Source organism: Cupressus sempervirens, chromosome 9 (genome assembly GCF_028749045.1).
Source record: "Cupressus sempervirens isolate cs-2001-9-10 chromosome 9, ASM2874904v1, whole genome shotgun sequence".
NCBI lineage: Eukaryota > Viridiplantae > Streptophyta > Pinopsida > Cupressales > Cupressaceae > Cupressus > Cupressus sempervirens.
The window spans coordinates 499,603,200-499,629,926 of record NC_143126.1 but is presented as its reverse complement, the minus strand read 5'-3'; positions in this window follow the sequence as shown (position 1 = coordinate 499,629,926).

The following is a 26,727-nucleotide window of genomic DNA, read 5'->3' as shown; positions in this document are numbered from 1 at the left end:
AAATGTGTATGTTCATGAGAAGGCCTTTGTTGGTTCGAATTAATTTTGGATAAGATGTTTGATCTATTGTTTTGAAAAGTAACCACAGAAGAGATATATTTTTGGTAGTTTATGTTTTATGATGAATGCAATTTATCAGTGCAACTATATGAATTCCTATTTTAACCAAGTGTTACTAAAAAAAATAACAAAGATAAGGTAATGAGAGATTAAAGAAAATAATTTGAAAGGGAAATCCCTAACAAAGATAAACTACAGTAATAACATGCATGTGAGTTAAATTGTCAAAAAGATTGAGTAGGAAACCAATGAAAATAGGAGTAGTGCATCGACAATTCCATTGATTCAATCATCAATGGGAACTCAATAATAACTGATAGATTTTTTACTTCTCATCGAATCACTAGGCCACAGAAAGTGCACTTATGTGATACAAGAAGCTATGCAAGAACAATAGGTGATCTTTTCTCTAACTTGGTACATCAAAAAAAAAATGTAATTATGAGGAAAACATCATAACTAAAAGGTCATACAATTATAACAATTCAATAAAACCATTGGCTCCATTATTATTCATGAACATGCATTCACAAAAATAACACAATATGGCTTATTGCATTAAATAGCAGTCTAGACTACATATTACATCCATGTATTTATAAGAAATTATCTCCTCTTTTTGTGTTGAGAGTGAGAAATCTTAAAATGAAAACACATGCTAGAATTAATAAAAAAATCTAATTATATACAAATTGACTCTCTAAATGGTGCTAAGTAGCTCTCCAAGCTTATTTATATCAATTAATGGGTGCATGAGCCTTTACATGATTTAAATCAATGAAATAAGAAGATAAAAAGAAGGAAGATGCAAGAGGATCTACAAGTCACTAGAAGGTCTAAAAATGGAAGCTTAACCTTCTTTGGGTGTTTCTAGGAGTTGAACTATTGTCAAAATGTATTTCTAGTGCATGGAATTCTCTAAATTGGGAACTAGCAGTTAACTGTTGGTGTACTGTTACTTCTTCAAAATTGTTGGTGCACCTCTGTGAATAGCACACATATGCACCTTGTGCACCTTGCACACCTAGACACCTTGTGCACCTATCTACCTGTACACCTTGATGGTGAATTCCAGAAATCCAAATTTTCCCAAGTGTCAAAATTGAATTTTTGACATTTGGCTTTTTTCCTTCCTTATCCCAAAGTGATCTCTAGATGTTTATTCTTGAATTTCCTTATGATCTTGTTAGTGAATAGATTGTCCTTCAAAAAAATTAACACAAATAAACTCTAAATGCCTAGATAGGAAGATTGAATCAACACTAACAGTTGGATAGGTTATCATTGGATTGATAACCTTCCTCTAAATTTTATTAGGTACAGCTCCCCGTATATGATTTAGAATGAATTTAAATATGGATTATTTTAACCAGAAAGCATAAAAGGTCTACAAACATCTATTTGTAAAAATGAAATAGATGTGGAAATATTAACTAATTGAAAAGAAAGCAAATAGAACACAAAGTTCATTTGCTTGAATGCTGCATCACATAACAGACATAGAGAGAGAAGAAGAATGATCTTTTCCAAACTCATAGACAATTAAAGCACAAAGTCAAGGATATAATCATGATAGGAATTATATGTATCTAATTGCATTCAAAGATGAACAATATGACACAAAGATCAACATTGATCAAAGATTTATTACACCAACTCAAAGTTTTGCTGCATTAAATTACTCTTCCTTTGAATACAACAAAATAAAACTGATTTTTTTGTTTGAAATGTACAAATCATTATTTATAAAAATAGATTTATTCTCCTTTCTCTTTTTTTTCTATCTCAAGCTTTACTTTACAACCCAAAGTCTACAATTTCTACCCAAAATGAAAAGACTGGAACCCCTTTCTCCTCATGTTTTTACAATATATAGTTTTGCAAGGTGGTTATTCAATTATAAAAACTATCAGGTTCGAAGGTGGTTATTCAATTATAAAAACTAATAGGTTCGAAGGTGATTATATAGTTATAAAAAATGATAGGTTCAAAGGTGATTGTTTAGTTATAAAAACTGATAGGTTCAAGTATGGGAGGCATAACTAATTATTCCACTATTGGATCTCCTTCATTTTTGGATATGTTGGTGATATGATTTTCATCTATGTTTCCACTAGAGTGATTGGTAAAATTATTCTTGAGTCAAAAGTTATTGGTTGCTATTTGCAGGTAGAAAAAACTATTAAACCATCAAACCCAGTGAACCACTTTGAACCATGTCATATTTCAAACCTAAACTCTAAAATATTGAACCTTTAAATTAAATCTACCTCTATTTGAGCTCACTGAACCTATGAACCAATTTGAATTTGTGAATCCTTTGTACTTGTTTTTCTTGTTTGAACCAATTGAACTCCTTAAACTGTCAAATGCATTTGATCCTATACTCTGAATTTCTTTGACCCACCTTAACCACTTTGAACTACTTTAAACCTTAGTTCAAAGAGGTTCAATATTCCACACTAAAAATTATAGTCATTAATATTTCTAATAGCAAGACTGGGTTTGGGTTTGGGAGGTATAACTTTTTATCCCACCATTGGATCTTTCTAATTTTTGGATATGTTGGCATAATTCTAATCTTCTTCCTTTCTAAAATGTTACAAGTGACTATTTATAGGTATACAATATTTTCATTTTGAACTAATTTGAACCACTTTTAACCAAGTTTGAAGTAGTTCAAAGAGGTTCAAGACCTAAAACTAAAAATTTAAAATCTGGGTCCATATGTGTACCAACAGGGGCTCTAATTGCGAGACTGATTTTGATACAAAATTAGAGAACTCTAGTAATCTCTAGAAAAGACAAGTACCTTATTCATTGGGCAATAGAGTCACCAAGAATAGAAAAATGGGAGCTACTTACAGAGAGGGCAGAGGGGAGTAGGGCAAAGCCAACTAACCAAAACACCTAAATTAAACACAAAGCAACATCAAGCTAAAACAAGAAAAGCTACACTACGCACCACAAAAACTTATTTATAAAAGACAAGGGAGTGGCCCATACCTTTTAGAATGTGCCCATCCACTCATGCAAAGCCCTTAACAGGTTGTGAAAAATATCTTTCGACTCAAAAGAGTGGCTGATATGCAAGTATAACCACTCTAAATATATAGAGTATGACTGCTATGAAGAGAAACCCATCAATTACATTTTCAAGAAGCCTCATGGGTGTCATGTCAATACCAAGAAAACCATCAGCATTATAAATTTCAGAGAAAGAATATCAACAACTCTTTGTGTGGGCTAGTTCTTGTTAAAATTTGATTTTCCTTTTTTTGAAAATCCACATTCTGAGAAGTCACAATTCACATCTGTATCTAAACAAAGGAGTTTCAGCATAGGATCACTTTTAATCAACTCATTTCCATTGTCAAACATAAATACTTCAAAACTATCAGAGTAAGTGGATGATACTGACATAGGTGTATGCACCCAAAAATGGTCGCCTAGACTATGGGCCCCCATTATTCAATTTATCAATTTATCAAATTTTCTGAATCAATGGTATGTAATATTTTATTAAATCAATTCAAATCAATTTCCTTGATCAAATTTGATTTATTTCATTTCTAAGATTGATCATTTTATTCCAAGTCTTATTTAATTAAAATAAAATCTTCTTTTTTAATTAAATAAAATAAAATCCCCATTTAATTAAAAGAAAACCTCTCTTTTAATTAAACAGTTCATCCACATTTAATTAATTAAGAGAAAAACCTCTCTTTTAATTTAATTAAATATCTTCTATTTAATTAAAAAGAACTTGCTTCCTTTTAATTAAATAAAAATCCCACTTAAATATCTCTTTTGATGAAAAAAGGAAATAAAATAAATTCTTTTTATTTAATTTCTCTACACTTAAAAATGTGATCTAAGTGGGATTTATCTTTCCATTTTCTCCTCAACCACTCCTCTTTTCTAATTTATGGAATCTTGTCTCACATGGATCACCACTTTCTTCTCAACCACTCATCTTTTCTCATTGGTGGAATTTTGTCTCACATGGATCAAGCTCTATTATCCCATATTGGTTGTGAGAAGCCTCTCACCTCCATAATTTCCTTTATAAGGGAGAGCCCTCTCCTCATGGTAGACACCCATGATTATGCTATCGTTATGCTGCAGGTTTGAAGACACCCATGATTATGCTATCGTTATGCTGCAGGTTTGAAGACCAATTTTTGAAGGAGTTTGAATACAAAAGCTTTTTGTGGAGAACTTCTATTTTCTTGTCTTTTTCTCTCTTGCACCCATCATGGGCTTTTAGCTTAGATCTTGCATTTATAGATTAGATTTTGATTTCATAGATTAGATCTTATTTTCATGCATATTTGAAGATCATGGAGACTAGCATTCTTGCTTTTCCTCTTTGAATCTCTCATCTCATGGTGTACTTGCATGGGCACAAAAATAGGTCAAACTGAGGGCCTCCATTGCAAACCCTTGCACTCTATGAGTAGAGAGCTATGGATCGATTTGTGAGAGCTCATTCTTGAGTTTTCTTACATGTAATGATTCATAGAAGTGTGGCAACATTTTAGCACACATTTTAGACATCATCCTTGATTGTTTTTGCACAACCATTCTTATAGTCATCTTGGCATCTATGCCTTGATGCGAGCATAGTTTTTCTATATTAAATTGGGTAAGCTAACATCGAAGTCATCTTGACCTTTATGTCTTTGATGCTTATGTTAGAATCTTTCCACATTTCAATCCAATATAAATCGCATTCATATCTTCATAGTTGCATTTGTAACTAGTGATGATTGTGTGATTTTTTGATGTCCATTAATAATGGCCCAATGATGAAAATAAGTTCTTTTACATTCTCTAATGAATGATGAACACAAAATTCTATGTTACAGTTGCTCTTTTTCAAGTACACCATTGCATTTCATGTAGCTTGCATTATTATACTTCATGTTAGTTTGCATTTTTAGGCTACATTATGAGTTTGAGAGGGTTCTCCTTTCATCTTTATTGTGGACATTTAATCAATTGTGGTCACATTTTGATCTTCATTTCCTTATTTTCTTTCGTGATCTCAATCAAAATTTCTATCTTAAATAGTTGATTGATTTTTGGAGCATTTTCTTTTCTTATTTCTATTTCTTTCCATATCTTTCAAACTTCTATCTTCCATTTTATTTTTCCCCACTTCTTTTCTTCTAAATCACCTTTGGGGCATAATATTTCATGCTTGATGATCTACCTTGGTTCTATGATTCTTATATCTTTCATCTTACATCAATAACCTTATCTTTTGTTCGATTTGATCAAATTTATCAATTTTTTGTTTCTCCTCTATCTCATTTCGATTTCGATCACGAGGGGGCAGTAATTATCAATTTCAATCTTTGATTCAGTTTTATCAATTTTATACTCAACTTTTTCAAGTTAAAATTTATTTGTATTCTTTGTCCTGATGTGTTCCTGAGTCGACCACACATCTGGGTTGTTTTGTGATCCCAAATTGACCTCACACTTCAATTTCTTTCTTTGACTACATGTGTTCCCGAATCGATCACACATTGGTCAAAGAGGGGCAAATGTATGCACCCAAAAATGGTCGCCTAGACTATGGGCCCCCATTATTCAATTTATCAATTTATCAAATTTTCTGAATCAATGGTATGTAATATTTTATTAAATCAATTCAAATCAATTTCCTTGATCAAATTTGATTTATTTCATTTCTAAGATTGATCATTTTATTCCAAGTCTTATTTAATTAAAAGAAAATCTTCTTTTTTAATTAAATAAAATAAAATCCCCATTTAATTAAAATAAAACCTCTCTTTTAATTAAACAGTTCATCCACGTTTAATTAATTAAGAGAAAAACCTCTCTTTTAATTTAATTAAATATCTTCTATTTAATTAAAAAGAACTTGCTCCCTTTTAATTAAATAAAAATCCCACTTAAATATCTCTTTTGATGAAAAAAGGAAATAAAATAAATTCTTTTTATTTAATTTCTCTACACTTAAAAATGTGATCTAAGTGGGATTTATCTTTCCATTTTCTCCTCAACCACTCCTCTTTTCTAATTGGTGGAATCTTGTCTCACATGGATCACCACTTTCTTCTCAACCACTCATCTTTTCTCATTGGTGGAATTTTGTCTCACATGGATCAAGCTCTATTATCCCATATTGGTTGTGAGAAGCCTCTCACCTCCATAATTTCCTTTATAAGGGAGAGCCCTCTCCTCATGGTAGACACCCATGATTATGCTATCGTTATGTTGCAGGTTTGAAGACACCCATGATTATGCTATTGTTATGCTATAGGTTTGAAGACCAATTTTTGAAGGAGTTTGAATACAAAAGCTTTTTGTGGAGAACTTCTATTTTCTTGTCTTTTTCTCTCTTGCACCCATCATGGGCTTTTAGCTTAGATCTTACATTTATAGATTAGATTTTGATTTCATAGATTAGATCTTATTTTCATGCATATTTGAAGATCATGGAGACTAGCATTCTTGCTTTTCCTCTTTGAATCTCTCATCTCATGGTGTACTTGCATGGGCACAAAAATAGGTCAAACTGAGGGCCTCCATTGCAAACCCTTGCACTCTATGAGTAGAGAGCTATGGATTGATTTGTGAGAGCTCATTCTTGAGTTTTCTTACATGTAATAATTCATAGAAGTGTGGCAACATTTTAGCACACAATATGAACTTCTATTCTTTAGTTCTCATAGAATGCATGAAGCCTAATTTCTAAATCATCAATCAGCATATTATGACCAACTTTAGGATAAACAAAGTAGATATCTACATCATTGGTTTCAAAAATCAAAGGTACTAAACTAAAACTATGTTTTACCTTAGCCACACCTATATGGTTTTCATCATGTATCTTTACAATCATTTAATAATCACTAACCATCCTTCCTTCAATTTCCTTGAATAGCTGAGAGTCATTTATAAGGGAAGGTTTTAATGGACTATCATTCTTTGAACATAGTTCCTTGCTGAATTCTTCCATGATTTTTATAGGTGAGCATAATATACTCCCATTGTCCTATATACCTTCATCATTTACATCCTCTAATTGATTCCCTACCATTGCAATGTTGTCCACACTTTCATTTTGGCACATAAGAGGGAAATCAGACCTTTTACTCACTTCCTAGGTATCAAAAGATCAACTATCCTCATGGCATGCAGTCACAGGCAAAGATTTTATACAAGTCTCCATAATCATAGAAACAAACTAAAAAGAGACATCATCCTCTTTCTGAATACATCTAAAATTTTCATCAAAAGAAAATAATGATGGGAAATCTGAAGTCTTTACCTCAACCTCATGACTCACTAAAGGTGATGTGGAGATGGGAATCAGGTGTGGCTGAAAATCATCTAGATATTCATCATCTTGTTGGCTTCTAGTTCTTTCTCCTTCGAGATCTTTCCCCTACTTGTATTTCACTTTAGCTATTTCTTCTTTTTCCAATTCATGTCCTTCTTTTTCTAGATCTTGCACTTGGGGTCTCTTCTTTATGAGGATGGCACCATAAAAAGATTTCAACCAACTTACTTGTGTTGCAACTTCTTCAGTAACCTCTTTGATAGGAATGTCTTTGAATGATGGGATAAAGATAAAGATTTTAGAGGTATCTTCATCCCTTGTTGGAATCCAATCTTTTAATATTTCTTTATATATAATCAAGGCTACTAGGTATTCTTCTTCAACATAGCCACCAACCTCCATTCTTTGGGAGGTGCCTCAAATTCTAAAAATGAAAACACTAGACTCTTTAACCACAAATTCTGAAAGTTTATAGTAGTGTCGTTAATCTCTACTTGTAGAGATAAAAAATTTAACTGAGGAAAGAAAATAATTGATTTATTATTTTAGAATCCCTAGTAGAGTTGCCAAAAAATCTATTAGTGGATTTTCCTCTGAAGAAATAAACACAAATTAACTCTAAATGGCTGAGTATAGCTCCTTGTATATGATTTACAATGAATTTAAATATGGATTATTTTAACCATAAAGCATAAAAGGTTTACAAACATCTATTCATAAACATTAAGTAGATGTAAAAATATTAACTAACTAAAAAGAAAGTGGACAACAAATGACACAAAGTCCGTTTACTTGAATGTTGCATCACATAATAGACATAGAGAGAAAGAAGAATGATCTTTTCCAAACCCACAGACAATTAAAGCACAAAGTCCAGGATATAATCATGATAGAAATTATATGTATCAAACTACATTCAAAGATGAACAATATGACACAAAGATCAACATTGATCAAAGATTTATTACACCAACTCAAAGTTTTACTGCATTAAATGAATCTTCCTCTGAATTCAACAAAATAAAACTAATTTTTTTGTTTGAAATGTATAAATCATTATTCAAAAAAAAAAATCTATTCTCCTTTCTCATTTTCTGTTATCTCAAGCTTTACTTTACAGCCCCAAGTCTGCAATTTCTACCCAAAATGAAAAGACTAGAACCCCTTTCTCCTCACATTTTTACAATATATACTTTTGCAAGATGGTTATTTAGTTATAAAAATTGATAGGTTTGAAGGTGGTTATTCAGTTATAAAAATTGATAGGTTTGAAGGTGATTATTCAGTTATAAAAATTGATAGGTTCAAAAGTGATTATTCAATTATAAAAACTGACAAGTTTGAGTATAGGAAGCATAACTAATTATTCCACTATTGGATCTCCTTCATTTTCAATTATGTTGGTGATATCATTTTCATCTATGTTTCCACTAGAGAGATTGGTAAAATTATACCTGAGTCAAAAGTTATTGGTTCTTGTTTGTAGGTAGATAAAACTGTCAAACCATAGAACCTTTTGAACCACTTTGAACCATGTCATGTTTCAAACCTGACCTCTAAACTGTTGAAATTTTACATCAAATACACCTCTATTTGAGCTTCTTGAACCTATGAACCAAGTTGAACCTGTGAATCCTTTGTACCTATTTGTCTTGGTCAAACCAATTGAACTCCTTAAACTGTCAAGTGCATTTGATCTTGTACTCTGAACTACTTTGATCCACCTAAACCACTTCTAACTACTTTGAACCTTAGTTCAAAGAGGTTCAAGATTCCATACTGAAAATTATAGTCATTAATATTTTTGACAGCAAGACTAGGTCCAAGTTTGGGACATATAACTTTTTATCCCACTATTGGATCTTTCTGATTTTTAGATATGTTGTCACAATCCTAATCTTCTTCCTTTCCACTGAAGCGATTTGCAAAATTGTGCCTTAGTAAAAAGTTACAAGTGATTGTTTATAGGTATACAAAATTGTCATTTTGAACTACTTTGAACCACTTTAAACAAAGTTTGAAGTAGTTCAAAGAGGTTTAAGACTTGAAACTAAAAATTTAAAATCTGGGTCCATATTTGTACAAAAAAATCTCTACTACTTTGGTAGCTTCTGGTAAATCCAAAGTTGCTTATGTATCTTTAACTTTTTATTGGTAGTTACTAACCCTCCATACAGGTTTCCACAAAATTCTCAAGTTTAGTGTCTAGTTCCAATAATAAATTTTAGTCTTAAATACTTGTCTAGTATCTTCATTAGATGAATTATCCTTGAAAGGTCTTCAAAAAATTTGAACTACTAATTACACTAAATTGAGCTTGGTTTTTGACTCATCTTCGAAAATGTCAAGGAAAGAATTGTTGTAATACTTCTTTGCCTCCAAAATTTTCTCTTAAGTTAGGTCTCTTAACCTCTGAATATCCTCATGTAGTCCTTCCATGACCTTATTGCCAATAGCCATCTTCTCAATCTAATCCTCAAGCTTATCAAGCTCTCCAACTTGTTGAGTGTTCATTTTGTACGAGGTCAATGACAAGAATCCATTGTGTAATTCCTCTCTAGAAAAGAAAATCTTTTTAAGGATCCACTCCAAGTTTTAGTGTTTGTCTTGTGACTTATCAAAATTTTCTTAGTAGAAGATAAATGTGAGCATTCACAAGGAGGCCTTTGCTAGTTAAAAAGAACTATTTTATCTTAGAATCGAAGTAAGTCTATTCACTATTTCAAAATATCACACCAAAAGAACAATATTTTTTGTATTTTTTATTTTTTCAATGAATGCAACTCTAACAATGCAGCTACTATGAGGTACTATTCTAATAGGGGGTTAGTAAAGCAAAAAATGAAACTAAAAGGAAATAACTTGAAATTGAAATTCCTAAATAGACATAAGCTATAGAACACAACATGCTAAAAATTAAACCTTTGAAGAAATCAGTAGGAAACTAATGAAAATAGGAGCAGCACTTCCTAGAATCCACTGATGCAATTGTCAATGAGAATCTTTAACAAATTGAATGATGTTTCACTCTTCATCAAATCGCAAGGCCATGAAAAGTGTGCTCATGCGAGATGAAAAGCTATGTAGACACAATCAGGTGATCTCTTCTCAAGCTTGTTACATCAGAGAATTTTGTACATCTATAGTGAACACTAAAACTAAAAGATTGCACAACCAAAAACAACACAATAAACTTTTGGCTCAATCACAATCTGATGAATAAAATTCACAAAATTACGAAACATTCAAGCAAGAATAACTACACTCCAAATGCGAGCACCAAAAGGATAATGTTATTGCATAATAATGGCAGCCCTTGTTACATTTTACAATGGGGTACTTATAAGAAATCATCTCCTCAATTTGTGTTGAGAGTGAGAGATATCTTCATGCAATAAAATTCTTTTAAAACATTAAAACAAATTAAATATCTACAAACTAACAATCTAACTAGTGCTTAGAGGGATCGCATCCATATTTTATTCATTAATTGGATGCATGAGCCCTTTACATGTCCAAAATAATGAAAGCATGAAAGAGAGAGTAGTAGGAAGCCATCAGTTTAAGTGGAAGTGCATGGAAGCACCAAAAATAGAAGCTATGCCTTTACTAGGTGTGTGTCAAAGTTAACTTGCCATCAAAATGCACTCTTGATGCATAGAAAGTGCTATTTTTGGAACTAGCAGTCAACTATCAGTGCAACACTGAATTGTGGACCTACAGAGCTGCATGAAAATTTTTAGCTATGGACTTGCGGAGCTCGACTGGGTCAAAAACTCAAAATTTTACTAAGTGTCAAAATTAAAATTCTAGCATCTAGGTTTTGTTCATCTTCATCCCAAAGCTATGTTTGGATGTTTTCCCTTGAATTTCTTTATCATATAAATAATTTTAGTAGCATCTAGAAGATCTAAAGCCTCATACTTGTTTTTGACCTTCTATCTGTAGTTGTCCACCTCAATTTGAGTTTCTGCAAAATCTTCGAGTTTGGTGTTCAACTCTAACAAAGCTTCCTCTATCCTGAAGGCTTGTCTAATGTCTTCATCATTGGAAGCTTCCTCTAAAGTCTTCTTGAAATTCTCCACTACTACCTCAACTAGCAATAGATTCTCCCACTCTTCATATTCAAAGATGTCCAAGCATGCATCACCGTACAACTTTTTTGCTTCAAAAATTCACTCTCGAGGTTGGTCCTTGAGTCTATGTATCTCATCATGCAATGTTTCCATCACTTTATTTCCATCTTCTATCTTCTCTATCCAATCATCTAACATGTCTAACTCTTCTCTAGTATATACATCAAATAGAATGTGGTACCTTTTCCCTTTTATGGCTTGTAGAGTTTGCAAATCTTTCCTCCATGCCCGTACCTCATCCATGATATTGAAGCCCTACCTCAAAATTGCCATGATCTTATCCACATTCTCTTGCGTAGCATGCAGTAACTTCAAACTTCCTATGATTATAGTGACACCTTTATCCTCAAGGTTGTCTCACCATTCCTGAAAAGCTTTCAAAAATGGATTGAGCCATACACCTTCCCCTTCTCTAAGAATGGTATTTAGAGTCTCCTCGGGGCTCTTAGGATCAATAGGACTAGTAACTTTAGCTAGATATCCATTTAGGATCTCAACTTGCCTACAAAGTGTTTTGATTTCAATCTCATCCTATTCCATATGCTCAAGAACATCTTTGACTGCCATAGCCATCATCTGTTAGGCTTTATCCCATGTAGGATTTTCCAACATAATATCTTTCACTTCATAGTCCTTGAGACTTGTTGGTGTTTGAAAATATTACCCACTTCCAATTACCCTGATGAGAACATGACACATCTATGGGTAGCTAACTCCCATTTTCAACATGCCCATTCAGACACCAGGCCAACTATAAGGCTAGACCCTTCTTCTTCTTCAGGCTCTGCAAAACCTAGGTGGGTGAACCTCTTTAGATCTAAATGTGTGACCAGTGCAATAACCATATTCAGGATCTACAAAAGCAGATGAAACTCCAAATTCTTCTATGCTTAACCAAGAGATCACAAGCATGAAATAGCTAAGGACATGACTCATGAAACTGGAAAGCTAAGTGCGGGTTATACATTGAATACCTTTCAACACAAAAGGGGAAATTGATTTAATATGTTGATATCAGCAAGACCCAAGTATGAGCAATAGAACTTAATGATCCTATCTCTGATCAGTGCCTTATTTGTGGGGCAATTAAATGAATCATAACCATACATCTCCTAGAAACCTCAGACATATCTCTACATTAAGATCCATGATCTATCCTTCACTTTGTGAACTGACATCTGCATCAAAATGAATCTCATACTCAGAGTATCCCATCATGAAATCAGTAAACCCTGTCATAAACACCAAGCGGTTACATGGCTCTTGGTTCAATAAGCAAGGTATTTCAATCACATACATCATGAAATGAGATGTAACCTAATCTATGGTCTTTGATCATCAACTAGAAAAGATTACAGATCCACAAATAGGAGACAAGATTTAGGCTGAATTTGAAACCATTTTCGCTCTTTATTTGCTTTCTTTGAAATCAAATACATGAGAGATGTACAGAATACTTCATAAATCACCTAACAGAATAGAACAATCTACATAAAACTCAAAATGTTGTTCAATACAAGAAGAAACGCTGAAGAATGGTCTCTCAGTGCAAAGACTAGAACCCCCATAATGGAAGAAAGAAAGAATAATATAGGATGAAGATGAATTCCTGGATTGAACCTACAATCGACATATGTCCCCTTAGAATTTCATCTCTTGCAACTGAAAAGACTCTCTCTAACCTCTTTCTTCCATCTAATTTGATTTTCTATTTCATCATTACATTGTAACTGATTTACAAAATATCCCTAGCTGAATGATGAAATCCCTTATTTGCTAAATATCTGATTTGCATCAAAATGCTAATAAAACTTCATCTAACTGACTCAGAAATGCCCCCAATTGAATTCTCCTCGTCTTTTATGCATATTCAAGCTATTAACTTGCCAAAAATCACAACTAAACTTCTTGGTCTAAAAATAGATGCAATTCAAGTATCTAAGACAAATCCTCTTGTAGCTCAAACAGACTGATACCTATACAAAAATTGACTCCAAAATCAGAAAGTTCATCTTCTCCCGATTTCGGCGATATATAACATCGCCTATCTGGCCTCTTGGAAACCTCCTGAGAATCATTTTTAAAATGACTCCTTTGCTAGAAACTCATGTCTGCACATTTAATTTTTTTATAAAATTTGAAAAATTCTAAAGTATAAACTTTAGGAAATGTCCCATTTGATTTTAAAACTTGACGTGGGCATTTTCAAAGAAAAAAAAAAAAAAAAATTATTATTTTCAACTCTTCAATATTTCCCTGACCCTTTTAATCTGTGATCAACTACTGTTGACCAAGCCCCATGTGTCACTTTGTGATTGGAACTTGATCTACATCATCCACCATGTGTCATCTCCTCGCTACTTCGCCATGCTTAACTAGTGAGCAACTTCGATTAGTGAGGTAACGTGAACCGTCATATCTACCACATGGCACAATCTAGTGTGCTCTTGACATTTGCTCACCACACCATAACCCAGTCACTCTGTCGCTACCACTTGTCAACATCCGATTTGTTGAGGGCACTGCCATTGAACTCACGTAACATTTTGGATCTCGCTGGATTTTTTATGTTTTTCTGGCGACCTCGCTACTTCGCTAGCTGGAGTTACCAAGATTTTCTAGCTAGCGAGGTAGCAACTAGCCGAATTTCTCATTTTTTTGATCTCCATTCCTGCTGACGTCATCTCCTTTATCTGCGTGTCTATTTAAAACTTTTTCTTACCTCACAATTAAATTGGGGTCCACCTCATAGCAAGCAGCTTCCAAAATGGCTCGTGTCTTAAGACACAATGTCAATTGAGTGTTTTTGTATTTAAATAGTTAAAATATCTTGCTCACGAAAAATGTGGGATTAAAGGTTTTGAAAAACCTTTACTCTATATTTTTAATCTCTAACTTTGTGTTTCTTCCTATCTTTAGCATGTATATTCTTTTTGTGACGCTGGAGTTCTGCTCTTGGCGTGAGTCGTTTCTCTTGTTATAGTTGTTCATGATGCCTTTGACTCTTACGTGGACTGCCTAACAGATTCACTATGGCTTAATATAAAAAACATGAAACCTTCCCTGCAAATGTTGTCCCCTCCTGAAAAATGTGGGCTCTTCCTTAATGTTTGGTGTGGGCATGCTCTTATTCTGATAATGCTTTCTTCAGTGGTTTGGCTGAGACATCCTCTGAAATTTTTCTTTTGGTGATGGTGGATTCCTTTAAAAATTGCAGGTTCTTCCTTTATATAGCAATGTGTCTTTCCTCTATCCCAAGTCATGCCTTGTTTAATGCATTTTCTTGTGGGCGTTATTTCTCATATGTCAAAAATTGCCTGCTCTTTAAGTGTGGGACTTCTGCCTTTTAAATGACTTCTGCATGGGCTTGTCAACATGGCGATTTCCTTGAAATAGCATGGTTCTCTTTCTACTTCAGCAGCCTCCAAATGGCTCCTCTGTGAAGGCGTGACTATTTTCTTAGTTGCTTTGCTAAATGCGTGTGTTCTTTGTCTCTGCAAGCTGCATGGAATGGCTTTTTAATTGGCTGTTCATTTCTAAAGGCATTGAATGCATCTTGCTACAAGTTGTGTAAATGGCTCTTAACTTGACGTCTTTCAATGTAGAGGTTGTTTTCATTGCTATTATGGGTCTTGTTCTTTCTTCAAGCAACATGGGCTCTCTCTCATTTGGTGTAGCGAGTTTCTAGCTCCAAAAATGTGCCTGCCCCCTTTTGAATTGGTGTGACTTCTTTTTCTTGCGAGGGAGATCTTTTCATTCTACCGGAAGTGGCTTCTTTTTTCTCCACCATGTGAGCATCACTTGCTAATGCCGTGGTTTTTTATTTGAATGTTGTAGGCTTCTATTTTCTTGCAAACTTGTCTTCCTCAATGCATCTTTGTGGCTCATAGCACATATACCACAAGATCATGGCATCAGACCTAACATATTTTAATGCAATTGAGAGAGTATAAATTCTATAATAAACATATTTATCTTTAGAAGAAAAAGGTCGAATTTAGCATCTTCCATATAATACTGAAAACTATTTTTCATTCCATTGGTTCATGCCAGTGCATATCCCCATATATCCTTCTCTCAGTTGATTGGCTTGCCTTTATATTTTCAAAAGACCATATTCAGTCTAATCCATTTTAGTCATTTTGAAAACTCAGTGATGCCTTTAAGATCCCGAGACATCCAATTAGTCTAAGGCAATTAGTCGAACCCCAAAGTAGGTCCAGCTAAATTTTTTTTTTTTTGTTTTCAAACATCTGAGTTAGCAAACTGACCCCTTCAGCACTAATTAGAAACAAATTTGACCACTAATTAATCAACTGGAAACCATTTTACCACTTATCTGCAAATTGTGACTTTCAGCTAACAGGGCCTGTCAGCTGGCTTTGAAAACTAATCCAAACACCTGACCAGGATCCAAAAATTGGCACACTAAATCTTTGTTCTGCATACTTACATCCTGTTGAATCTCATCTCATGAAAAATTCAGGATCAAAAGATATTGACCATCAAAGTTGCCCCTTTAGAATTACCTGCACCAAAACATGTCAGAATACCATAAACTGGGTTTGGATTTGGCTCAGGAAACTAAGCAAATAAGCACATGGGGAAACAAAAACTGGGGCACTCATTCTCTATCATGAGGACATTATGAATATGAAATTTGGGCTCTTGAAAAATCACGAGGCGCATTTGGCGAGCGCCTAAAGTTGGCTACCTGGATTTATAGGATAGGAACAATGATAACATAGCAATTTTTACAAATGGAATAGCCCTGGAAAAGTGTGCAAACGGATTCGTCAAGATTTGAAAACTGGCACACTTGGAGTATTTATAGAGTAGAACATAGGGAAACAAACCATTTGATCTCACCTATCATGGATCATGAGTTATAATGTCATGAATAGGGATACTGATAAATTTGCAAGTGCTGACACCAGTAAAAAGTCATAAATTGTGTTTCAAAACTGATCAAACGGATTCATCAGGACTTAAAAATTGAAACATGGGAAGTCTCTGACGTCTACCATGCAACGCAAATGAAATTTAGAATTTTAGTCAACTAGGCCAAATTTATAGCACATCAAACAAGGCTTCTCGAAATTAGGTGCAAAGTGCAAAAGCATGAAAACAGTAATTGACCAACTTTGAGGGATTCAAAACCTAGTCAGATGAACTCAAAACGACTCAAAATTTGAAATGTAGGTTCTTGGGTATGGACACTAGATAATCTCAAAGTGGAAAGTCATGAAAAAATTTTGGGTATGAGATATTCAATGGCAAACACAGCCTCCTATTGTTGTTTGACACTAGGGCAAAATTGCAAATTTGACAAATGCTTGAAACAGGACTTCGTCAAATGACTCAGAAACTCAATTTAACTTCACAAAATGCTTAGGCATGCTGAATGAAAGGTGCTAGAAGCATTAAACACCTTAGGGGTCTCAAATGGACAGCTGGGTACAACCAGGCACATATGCATTTTAAAAGCGTTTAAGGGCTTGATTTTTTCAGTAGTGCTGAAAATTGACCATGCAATTTTTAGCACCAACAGTGGCTCTATCTAGGGATGCCTGTCCCTTGTGGGCATGATAAGATCTTAGATCTCTAGAGGAAGCAGACCATTTTCAAAAACTTCAAAACTTCTCTTGAACAGCTTTATCGAAAATAGGGAAACAACTACAACTACCAAGATTATGTACACATGATGGCCCTGGGCTACCGAACTTCAAAAAAACTGTTTACCTCTGTCATAAACATGATTTTCATCTGAACTTTCATGAGGTAAATTGAAATTTCCACTCATGTCAGTCTCACCAATCAGATTATCATCGTATAACAAATCACTCGACAAAACAAAATTATCACTCTTAGTTTCATAATGCATATAAAAACTTATTTCATCTTCAACCGTTAGCTCATTATGAAGATACTGATCAGCATGCTTAAACATATTATACTAAAACTGAAAAATCTCTTCATTTAATGGCTCATGCATGCTATCATTCTCAAATATGAAGGCTTCATATTCAACTTGGGGAAAAAGACCACTCATACCTTCAAAATGTGTATCCCTTTGCATAACCGGATAGGAATCAAATGAACAATTTGACTGATATTCACATATGTCATCCACATCAGAATTTGAAACTAATCCATAATCTTCAAATGGTTCTTCACAATCAGCAAATAGATTAGTCTTCTCATCAGAGAGTTCATTATAAATCTCATTGCAAGGTGCATACTGATTTTCAGAAACAACTTCGTCAAATGCCATGTCATTTACCTCATCAAATGCAATATAATTATCAGTTTTACTATCATACTCAGAAGAAGAACAATTTGATTTCTCACAGTAGTAGGATAAAGTATCATCATTAAACTCATTCTCAACTAAATCTGAATTGTCCATGTGTTCTTCAAAAAGAGGATTGATAACTCCATACAAAGTGCCTTTGTAGACATTAGGACAAGTGATGTGCTGATCAATGTCAAACTCTTCACCATATAACGGATCAATGAAAACTTTAAAACCATTTCTAACATCACTGTCATGGATACTTTCAACATATGAAGAAGAAAAATTAGAATCATATGAAGACTCAACATCCACTCCGTCAACGAAGCATGTAGAATACAAATCAAAGTTACTTTCATTGTCTCCATATAGGTGATTCAAATGTCTTGCAAGAAAATCATTGTTTATCTTACCAATAGGTGCTAATGCATTAATCTTAGGATCAATCACATATTGATCATCACTACACTCATCCTCAAGACACTCTTCTACACAATTAGGTAATACGTCTCTATGGATAACCTCTTTGTCTTAATATTGTGTAGACACATTTTCTTCATGACTTTCAATATCAAACTGATTTACACAATTCTGAAATGGACACTCACTTTCAGATTTAAGAATAGAATTCATACCTTTACTGACATACAAGCACTCACTTTCATGATTACTTTCTTCTTCCCAATCAGCATCTGATTCACATGAAGACGCATATGTACTATCACAATCCTCTTCTTGATTTGAGCAACAAGTCTCGCCATTGTCTTCACATGATGCTTCTTCACAATATGTTGGATCAGCAACTTCATCTTTATCACTTGATACATCACTTCTAGGTTCTTCATCCTCATACTGGGATAAATACCATTCCTCTTCCTGATTCGTTATGTTTTCAACATAATGGAAATCATCAATGGGAAAATGAATGATTGGATTTATATCTTGCCTGGATAACTCATCAAGTGAATCAATTCTATCATTCACTGTTGTAATACCATAAACTTGTGCATTCAATTCAGCACGAATGGAATCATTTCTTCTTTGCAACAAAGAGATTTCATGCTCACATGTTTTTATTTCTGAATCTTCAACAAAACTATTTACAATAGTAGGGGTACTTATTTTTTGATCTGAAATTAAACATTCTATATGACATTGATTTATTCTTTGCACCTCATCTTGCTGGCAAACTTTTCTAGAGAAGTGACTCTGAGTTAAGCCATATTTTATGTTATTCTCAATCTCTATTGCTATCATGAATGCCTGATGCAAAGTTCTAGGTTCCTTATCTCTCAATAGATAGTTCATCTTTTTGTCAAATGCCCCAAGGTAAACCACTAAGCACATTTGATCATCTAGCTTGTAGCTTTCAGGAATTTCATTTAAAATCTTTGCAAATTAGATATTAAATTCAGGAGCTAACTCACCATTCCTGATTTGAATTTTCAAAAACTTATCAAAATAATCAGAGATGCTTACTCTTTCCCCGAACTACATCATGAAGGCTGACATTAATTCATCACAAGATGAAATTGAACATGCTGGTAGGAATGAAAACCAGTCCCTAGCATCACCCTCTAAAGTCTAAACAAACAATTTCATCTAAATGTCTTCATGAGCAATTTCAAAATCACCAACCAAGTCACTAAACAGCTGAACATGATGACTGGCTGAATTTTCATGGTTTCCACCAAACTTAGGCAAATACTTTCTGAGGTTACAAGGCATAGTATTTGGGAAACCATGGATACCATTAAAATTTAATGGCATATACCTCCTGGTAGAAATAGATCTAAAACTTTCACTAACAAGCTACATACTAGATGAGATGAAACTCGACATTCTTCAAACTCAAGACTCATTCACCATTAGACACTTCCAAAATTTATTAATTGCAGCAGATCTAGAGTTCTTTCTACCAATTCAAAACTTCAAGCATACTTTGACATATAAAAAACTTTTGCTAAATCTACTTTCCACAAAGCATGTTGAACTGTACTGAGCCAATCTCCTATTTAATGCTATAAACCATTTGATGGAGAGACTTTTGAAATCTTACTTTCATGTAAATGAGAACACATGAAAGTGGAAAATACCTCTCAATATGGATGTGTGCAACTACTTCAATGCTGCAAATAACAACAGATTCAAATCTTAACCAGATTTATTAACACTTACACTGCATCTCATTTGATTCTTTTACCTAGTGTCAAGAACTTGAAATGAACTCTTCAAATCTGCCTTCCCGCTATTGTTTCCTTTAGAATACCTTCACATTTTGAAGCACTGGTGCAGAGATTTTACTTTGAGTTGCCACTCACTTAGTGAGAAAAGATTAACCAACTTGCAAAACAAAACAAGATGGTCCAGAACTTACAACTAGTATTTGCAAATTGTATTCAACAACAGGGGAATTTCACATTCTTGACAAACTAAAAGAACATGACATTAACTTTGAATTTTGACAGAAACTTATCAAAACTTCAAGGGACTTTGATATGGAAAATTATTCAATTCAATTAAACTTCTACTATCAATGAATAAGAACACTGGGGGACATGAATCTTCAACAAAGAAATGGAAACTACTTCATGACCTTGCTATTTATACTAGAGATTCCAGTAATTCTAACAATGAATTTCTTCATAGACTCCCCAACAGAGTTTCTATTTTGTTGGTGTTTGAAAATGTTACCTGTTTCCAATTACCCTGATGAGAACATGACACATCTAGGGGTAGCTAACTCCCATTTTCAACATACCCATTCAGACACCGGGCCAACTATAAGGCTAGACCCTTCTTCTTCTTCAGGCTCTGCAAAACCTAGGCAAGTGAACCTCTTTAGATCTAACTATGTCACTAGTGCAATAACCATATTCAGGATCTATAAAAGAAGATGAAACCCCAAATTCTTCTATGATTAACCAAGAGATCACAAGCATGAAATAGCTAAGGACATGACTCATGAAACTGGAAAGCTAAGTGTGTGTTATACTTTGAATACCTTTCAACACAAAAGGGAAAACTGATTTAATATGTTAATATCAGCAAGACCCAAGTATGAGCAATAGAACTTAATGATCCTATCTCTGACCAGTGCCTTATCTATTGGGCAATTAAATGAATCATAACCATACATCTCCTAGAAACCTCAGACGTATCTCTACATTAAGATCCCTGATCTATCCTTCACCTTGTGAACTGACATCTGCATCAAAATGAATCTCATACTCAGAGTATCCCATCATTAAATCAGTAAACCCTATCATAAACACCAAGTGGTTACATGGCTCTTGGTTCCATAAGCAAGGTATTTCAATCACATACATCACGAAATGAGATGCAACCTAATCTATGGTCTTTGATCATAAACTAGAAAAGATTATAGATCCACAAATAGGAGACAAGATTCAGGCTGAATTTGAAACCATTGCTGCTCTTTAATTGCTTTCTTTGAAATCAAATACATGAGAGATGTACAGAATACTTCATAAATCACCTAACAGAATAGAACTATCTGCATAAAACTCAAAATGTTGTTCAATACAAGAAGAAATGCTGAAGAATGGTCTCTCAGTGCAAAGACTGGAACCCCCATAATGGAAGAAAGAAAGAATAATATAGGATGAAGATGAATTCCTGGATTGAACCTACAATCGACATGTGTCCCCTTAGAATTTCATCGCTTGCAACTGAAAAGACTCTCTCTAACCTCTTTCTTCCATCTGATTTGATTTTCTATTTCATCATTACATTGTAACTGATTTACAAAATATCCCGAGCTGAATGATGAAATCCCTTATTTGCTAAATATCTGATTTGCATCAAAACGCTGATAAAACTTCATCTAACTGACTCAAAAATTCCCCCAATTGAATTCTCCTTATCTTTTATGCATATTCAAGCTATTAACTTGCCAAAAATCATAACTAAACTTCTTGGTCTAAAAACGGTTGCAATTCAAGTATCTAAGAAAAATCCTCTTGTAGATCAAACAGACTGATACTTGTGCAAAAAATGACTCCAAAATCAAAAAGTTCATCTTCTCCCAATTTCGATGATATATAACATCGCCTATCTGGCCTCTTGGAAACCTCCTGAGAGTCATTTTGAAAATGACTCCTCTGCTAGAAACTAATGTCTGCACATTTAATTTTTTATAAAATTTGAAAAATTCTAAAGTATAAACTTTAGAAAATGTCCCATTTGATTTTAAAACTTGACATGGGCATTTTCAACAAAAATAATAATAAAATATTATTATTTTCAACTCTTCAATATTTCCCTGACCCTTTTAAACTATGGTCAACTGCTGTTGACCAAGTGCCACGTGTTACTTTGTGATTGGAACCTAATCTGCATCATCTGCCACGTGTCATCTCCTCGCTACTTCACCATGCTTAATTGGTGAGCAACTTTGGTTAGCGAGGTAACACGAACCATCAGATCTACCATGTGGGGCAATCTAGTGCGCTCTTGACTTTTGCTCGCCACACCATAACCCAGTCACTCTGTCTCTGCCACTTGTCAACATCTGATTCATTGACAGCACTACTATTCACGTAACATTTTGGATCTCATCGAATTTTTATGTTTTTTCAGCAACCTCGCTACTTCGCTAGATGGAGTTGCCAAGATTTTCTAGCTAGCAAGGTAGCAACTAGCCGAATTTCTCATTTTTTTTATCACCATTCCTGCTGACATCATCTCCTTTATCTGCGTGTTTTTTTAAAACTTTTTCTTACCTCACAATTAAACTAGGGTCCACCTCACAACAAGCGGCTTCCAAAATGGCTCATGTCTTAAGACACAATGTCAATTGAGTGTTTTGGTATTTAAATAGTTAAAATATCTTGCTCACGAAAAATGTGGCATTAAAGGTTTTGAAAAACCTTTACTCTGTATTTTTAATCTCTAACTTTGTGCTTCTTCCTACCTTTAGCATGTATACTCTTTTTGTGACGTTGGTGTTCTGCTCTTGGCATGAGTCGTTTCTCTTGTTATAGTTGTTCATGATGCCTTTGACTCTTACGTGGACTGCCTAACAGATTCGCTATGGCTTAATATAAAAACCATGGAACCTTCCCTGCAGATGTCGTCCCCTCCTAAAAAATGTGGGCTCTTCATTACTGTTTGGTGTGGGCATGCTCTTATTCTAATAATGCTTTCTTCAGTGGTTTGGCTGAGACGTCCTCTGCAATTTTTCTTTTGCTGATGGTGGATTCCTTTAAAAACTATGAGTTTTTCCTTTATATAGCAATGTTTCTTTCCTCTATCCCAAGCCGTGCCTTGTTTAATGCATTTTCTTATGGGTGTTATTTCTCATATGTCAAAAATTTCCTGCTCTTTAAGTGTGGGACTTCTGCCTTTTAAATGATGTCTGCATGGGTATTTCAACATGGCAATTTCCTTGAAATAGCATGGTTCTCTTTCTACTTCAGCAGCCTCCAAATGGCTCCTCTATGAAGGCGTGGGGTTTCTCTATGTGAGTTTCACTTTAAAGGCGTGATTATTTTCTTAGTTTCTTTGCTAAATGCGTGTGTTCTTTGTCTCTACAAGCTGCATGGAATGGCTTTTTAATTGGCCGTTCATTTCTAAAGGCGTTGAATGCATCTTGCTACAAGTTGCATAAATGGCTCTTAACCTAACATCTTTCAATGTAGAGGTTTTTTTCATTGCTATTATGGGTCTTGTGCTTTCTTCAAGCAACATGGGCTCTTTCTCATTTGGTGCAGCGAGTTTCTAGCTCCAAAAATGTGCCTGCCTCCTTTTGAATTGGTGTGACTTCTTTTTCTTGCGAGGGAGATCTTTTCATTCTACTGGCAGTGGCTTCTTTTTTCTCCACCATGTGAGCATCACTTGCTAATGCCGTGGTTTTTTATTTGAATGTTGTAGGCTTCTATTTTCTAGCAAACTTGTCTTCATCAATGCGTCTTTTTGGCTCATAGCACATATACCACAAGATCATGGCATCAAACCTGACATATTTTAATGCAATTGAGATAGTATAAATTCTATAATAAACATATTTATCTTTAGAAGAAGAAGGTCAAACTTAGCATCTTCCATAGAATACTGAAAACTATTTTTCATTCCATTGGTGCATGCCAGTGCATATCCCCATATATCCTTCTCTCAGTTGATTGGCTTGCCTTTATATTTTCAAAAGACCATATTCAATGTAATCTATTTTAGTCATTTTGAAAACTCAGTGATGCCTTTGAGATCTCGAGACATCCAATCAGTCTGAGGCAATTAGTCAGACCCCAAAGTAGGCCTGGCTAAAAAAAATTTCATTTTCAAACATCTGAGTTGGCAAATTGACCCCTTTAGCACTGATTAGAAACAAATTTGACCACTGATTAATCAACTGGAAACCATTTTACCACTTATCTGCAAACTGTGACTTTCAGCTAACAGGGCCTGTCAACTGCCTTTAAAAACTAATCCAAACACCTAATCAGGCTCTAAAAACTGGCAAACTGAATCTTTGTTCCGCATACTTACATCCTGTTGAATCTTGTCTCATGTAAAATTCAGGGTCAAACGATATTGACCATCAAAGTCACCCCTTTAGAATTACTTGCACCAAAACATGTCAGAATACCATAAATTGGGTTTGGATTTGGCTCAGGAAACTAAGCAAATGAGCACATGGGGAAACGAAAACTAGGACACTCATTCGTTGTCATGAGGACATTATGAATATGCAATTTGGGCTCTTCAAAAATCATGAGGCGCATTTGGCGAGCATATGAAGTTGGCTACCTGGATTTATAGGACAAGAAACAATGATAACATATCAATTTTTACAAATGGAATAGCCCTGGAAAAGTGTGCAAATGGATTCGTCAAGATTTGAAAACTAGCACACTTGGAGTATTTTCAGAGTAGAACATAGGGAAACAAACCATTCAATCTCATCTATCACGGATCATGAGCTATAATGTCACGAATAGGGAAACTGATAAATCAGCAAGTGCTGACACCAGTAAAAAGTCATAAATTGTGTTTGGAATCACGTTTGAAAACTGATCAAATGGATTCGTCAGGACTTAAAAATTGAAACATGGGAATTCTTTGACATCTACCATGCGACACAAAAGGAAATTTAGCATTTTAGTTAATTGGGTCAAAGTTATAGCACATCAAACAGGGCTTCCTGGAATTAGGTGCAAAGTGCAAAAGCATGAAAATAGTAATTGACCAACTTCGAGGGATTCAAAACCTAGTCAGACGAACTCAAAATGACTCAAAATATGAAACATAGGTTCTTGGATATGGAAAATAGATAATCTCAAAGTGGCAAGTCATGAACAATTTCTAGGTGTGAGATATTCAATGGCAAACACAGCCTCTTGTCGCTGTTTGACACTAGGGCAGAATTGCAAATTTGACAAATGCTTGAAACAGGACTTCGTCAAATGAATCAAAAACTCAATTTAACTTCACAAAATGCTTAGCCATGCTGAATGAAAGGTGATAGAAGCATTAAACACCTTAGGGGTCTCAAATGGATAGCCGGGTACAACCAGGCACATATGCATTTTAAAAGCGTTTAAGGGCTTGATTTTTTTAGTAGTGCTGAAAATTGACCATGCAATTTTTAGCGCCAACAAGACTAACAACTTCTGCATCTGTACCTTTAATATGGTGAGCCACTTGTGCAAATAATTCTTGGTTTTGTATGGAAGTGACAAATGCAAATTGTGTTGCATCATGTAATGGAGACTCAGGCTTATTCAAGATCTCTACAATATCACAAATGTCGTCCTCTAAAGCATGAAACTGATGCTTGGCACTTCTCATTATTTCTTTCCAAAACCATCTTGGGATGTGTCTCTCTACAACCTTGGCTCTAGATAATGAAGGGATGTGTTCAACTACCTCCTTCCCTTTATCGCTCTTGCTCGAAGTCTCCTACTATGAGGACTCTTCTTCTGTAGTCTCGATCTCTGTAGATCCAGTAGTTTGATCCTCAACTTCCTGAGAAGGTTGTTGTGCATATTCTGCTATATGTGCCTCTTTTGATGGCTCATTAGTAACCCTTGGTTCTGGTAGCTTTTATGATGATGGTTCAGTTTGAACATGTTCCTCTTCTGAACTTGGAGGTGGGGGAGTTACTGAACTCTTATCTATGGCCGTGACCTATGGTGGAGATGGAGGAGTGAGATTAAGACCTTGTGTCGTTGGTGGCATCTATGTCCAGTCTTTCTATTGGAGTTAAATTGTAGGGGTGTCCATGATCTTAGCTCCAATCAACTTTGTACCCACAAGCATGAAATCAAAATTTGGGATGGAGAGAACATGTTCACTTTTCTTGCTTTTCTCATTCACCCATCATTGTACTTTGTCTTTCGAAGAAGAGATTTCTATAGGTTCTGCTTGGGTGGGTGGTAGGGAACTCATGGCACTCTTCCTTCTCTCCAATTATGTGGCTTTTTCCAACTGAGTTCTCGTTTATAAAGGCACTTGTTCCTCCTCCTCATCTGATTTTGTTTCTTCCTCATCTATTTATTCCTCTAAAATGGTTTTAGGAACTAATGGATTAGGCACTAATCTCTTACTGACTCTTTTCCTCTTGTTCATCCTAACCTTGATCCTCTTTTGTCTCTTTAGAACCACAAGAGAAGCAGACTCTTCTTGCACGGGAGGAATAGAGGTCTCTAGAATTTCTCCCTCTTCAAGTTGGCTTGGCAAAATAGGAGGCAAATGAGGTTCATCCTAGATTTGAGAGGTTCCAATACTAGATTTGAGAGGTTCCAATACCTTGGGATTCTTGTGATCTCTATTCATGTTATCGAGAAGACACATGTTTTGTAACCTATTTTATCTGAATCCTCTGAGGAGAGGTTCTCTTCCTCTTTCCCTTCCTTTTAGGAGCATGATAATATCCCACTAGGCAGTCAGGCTGG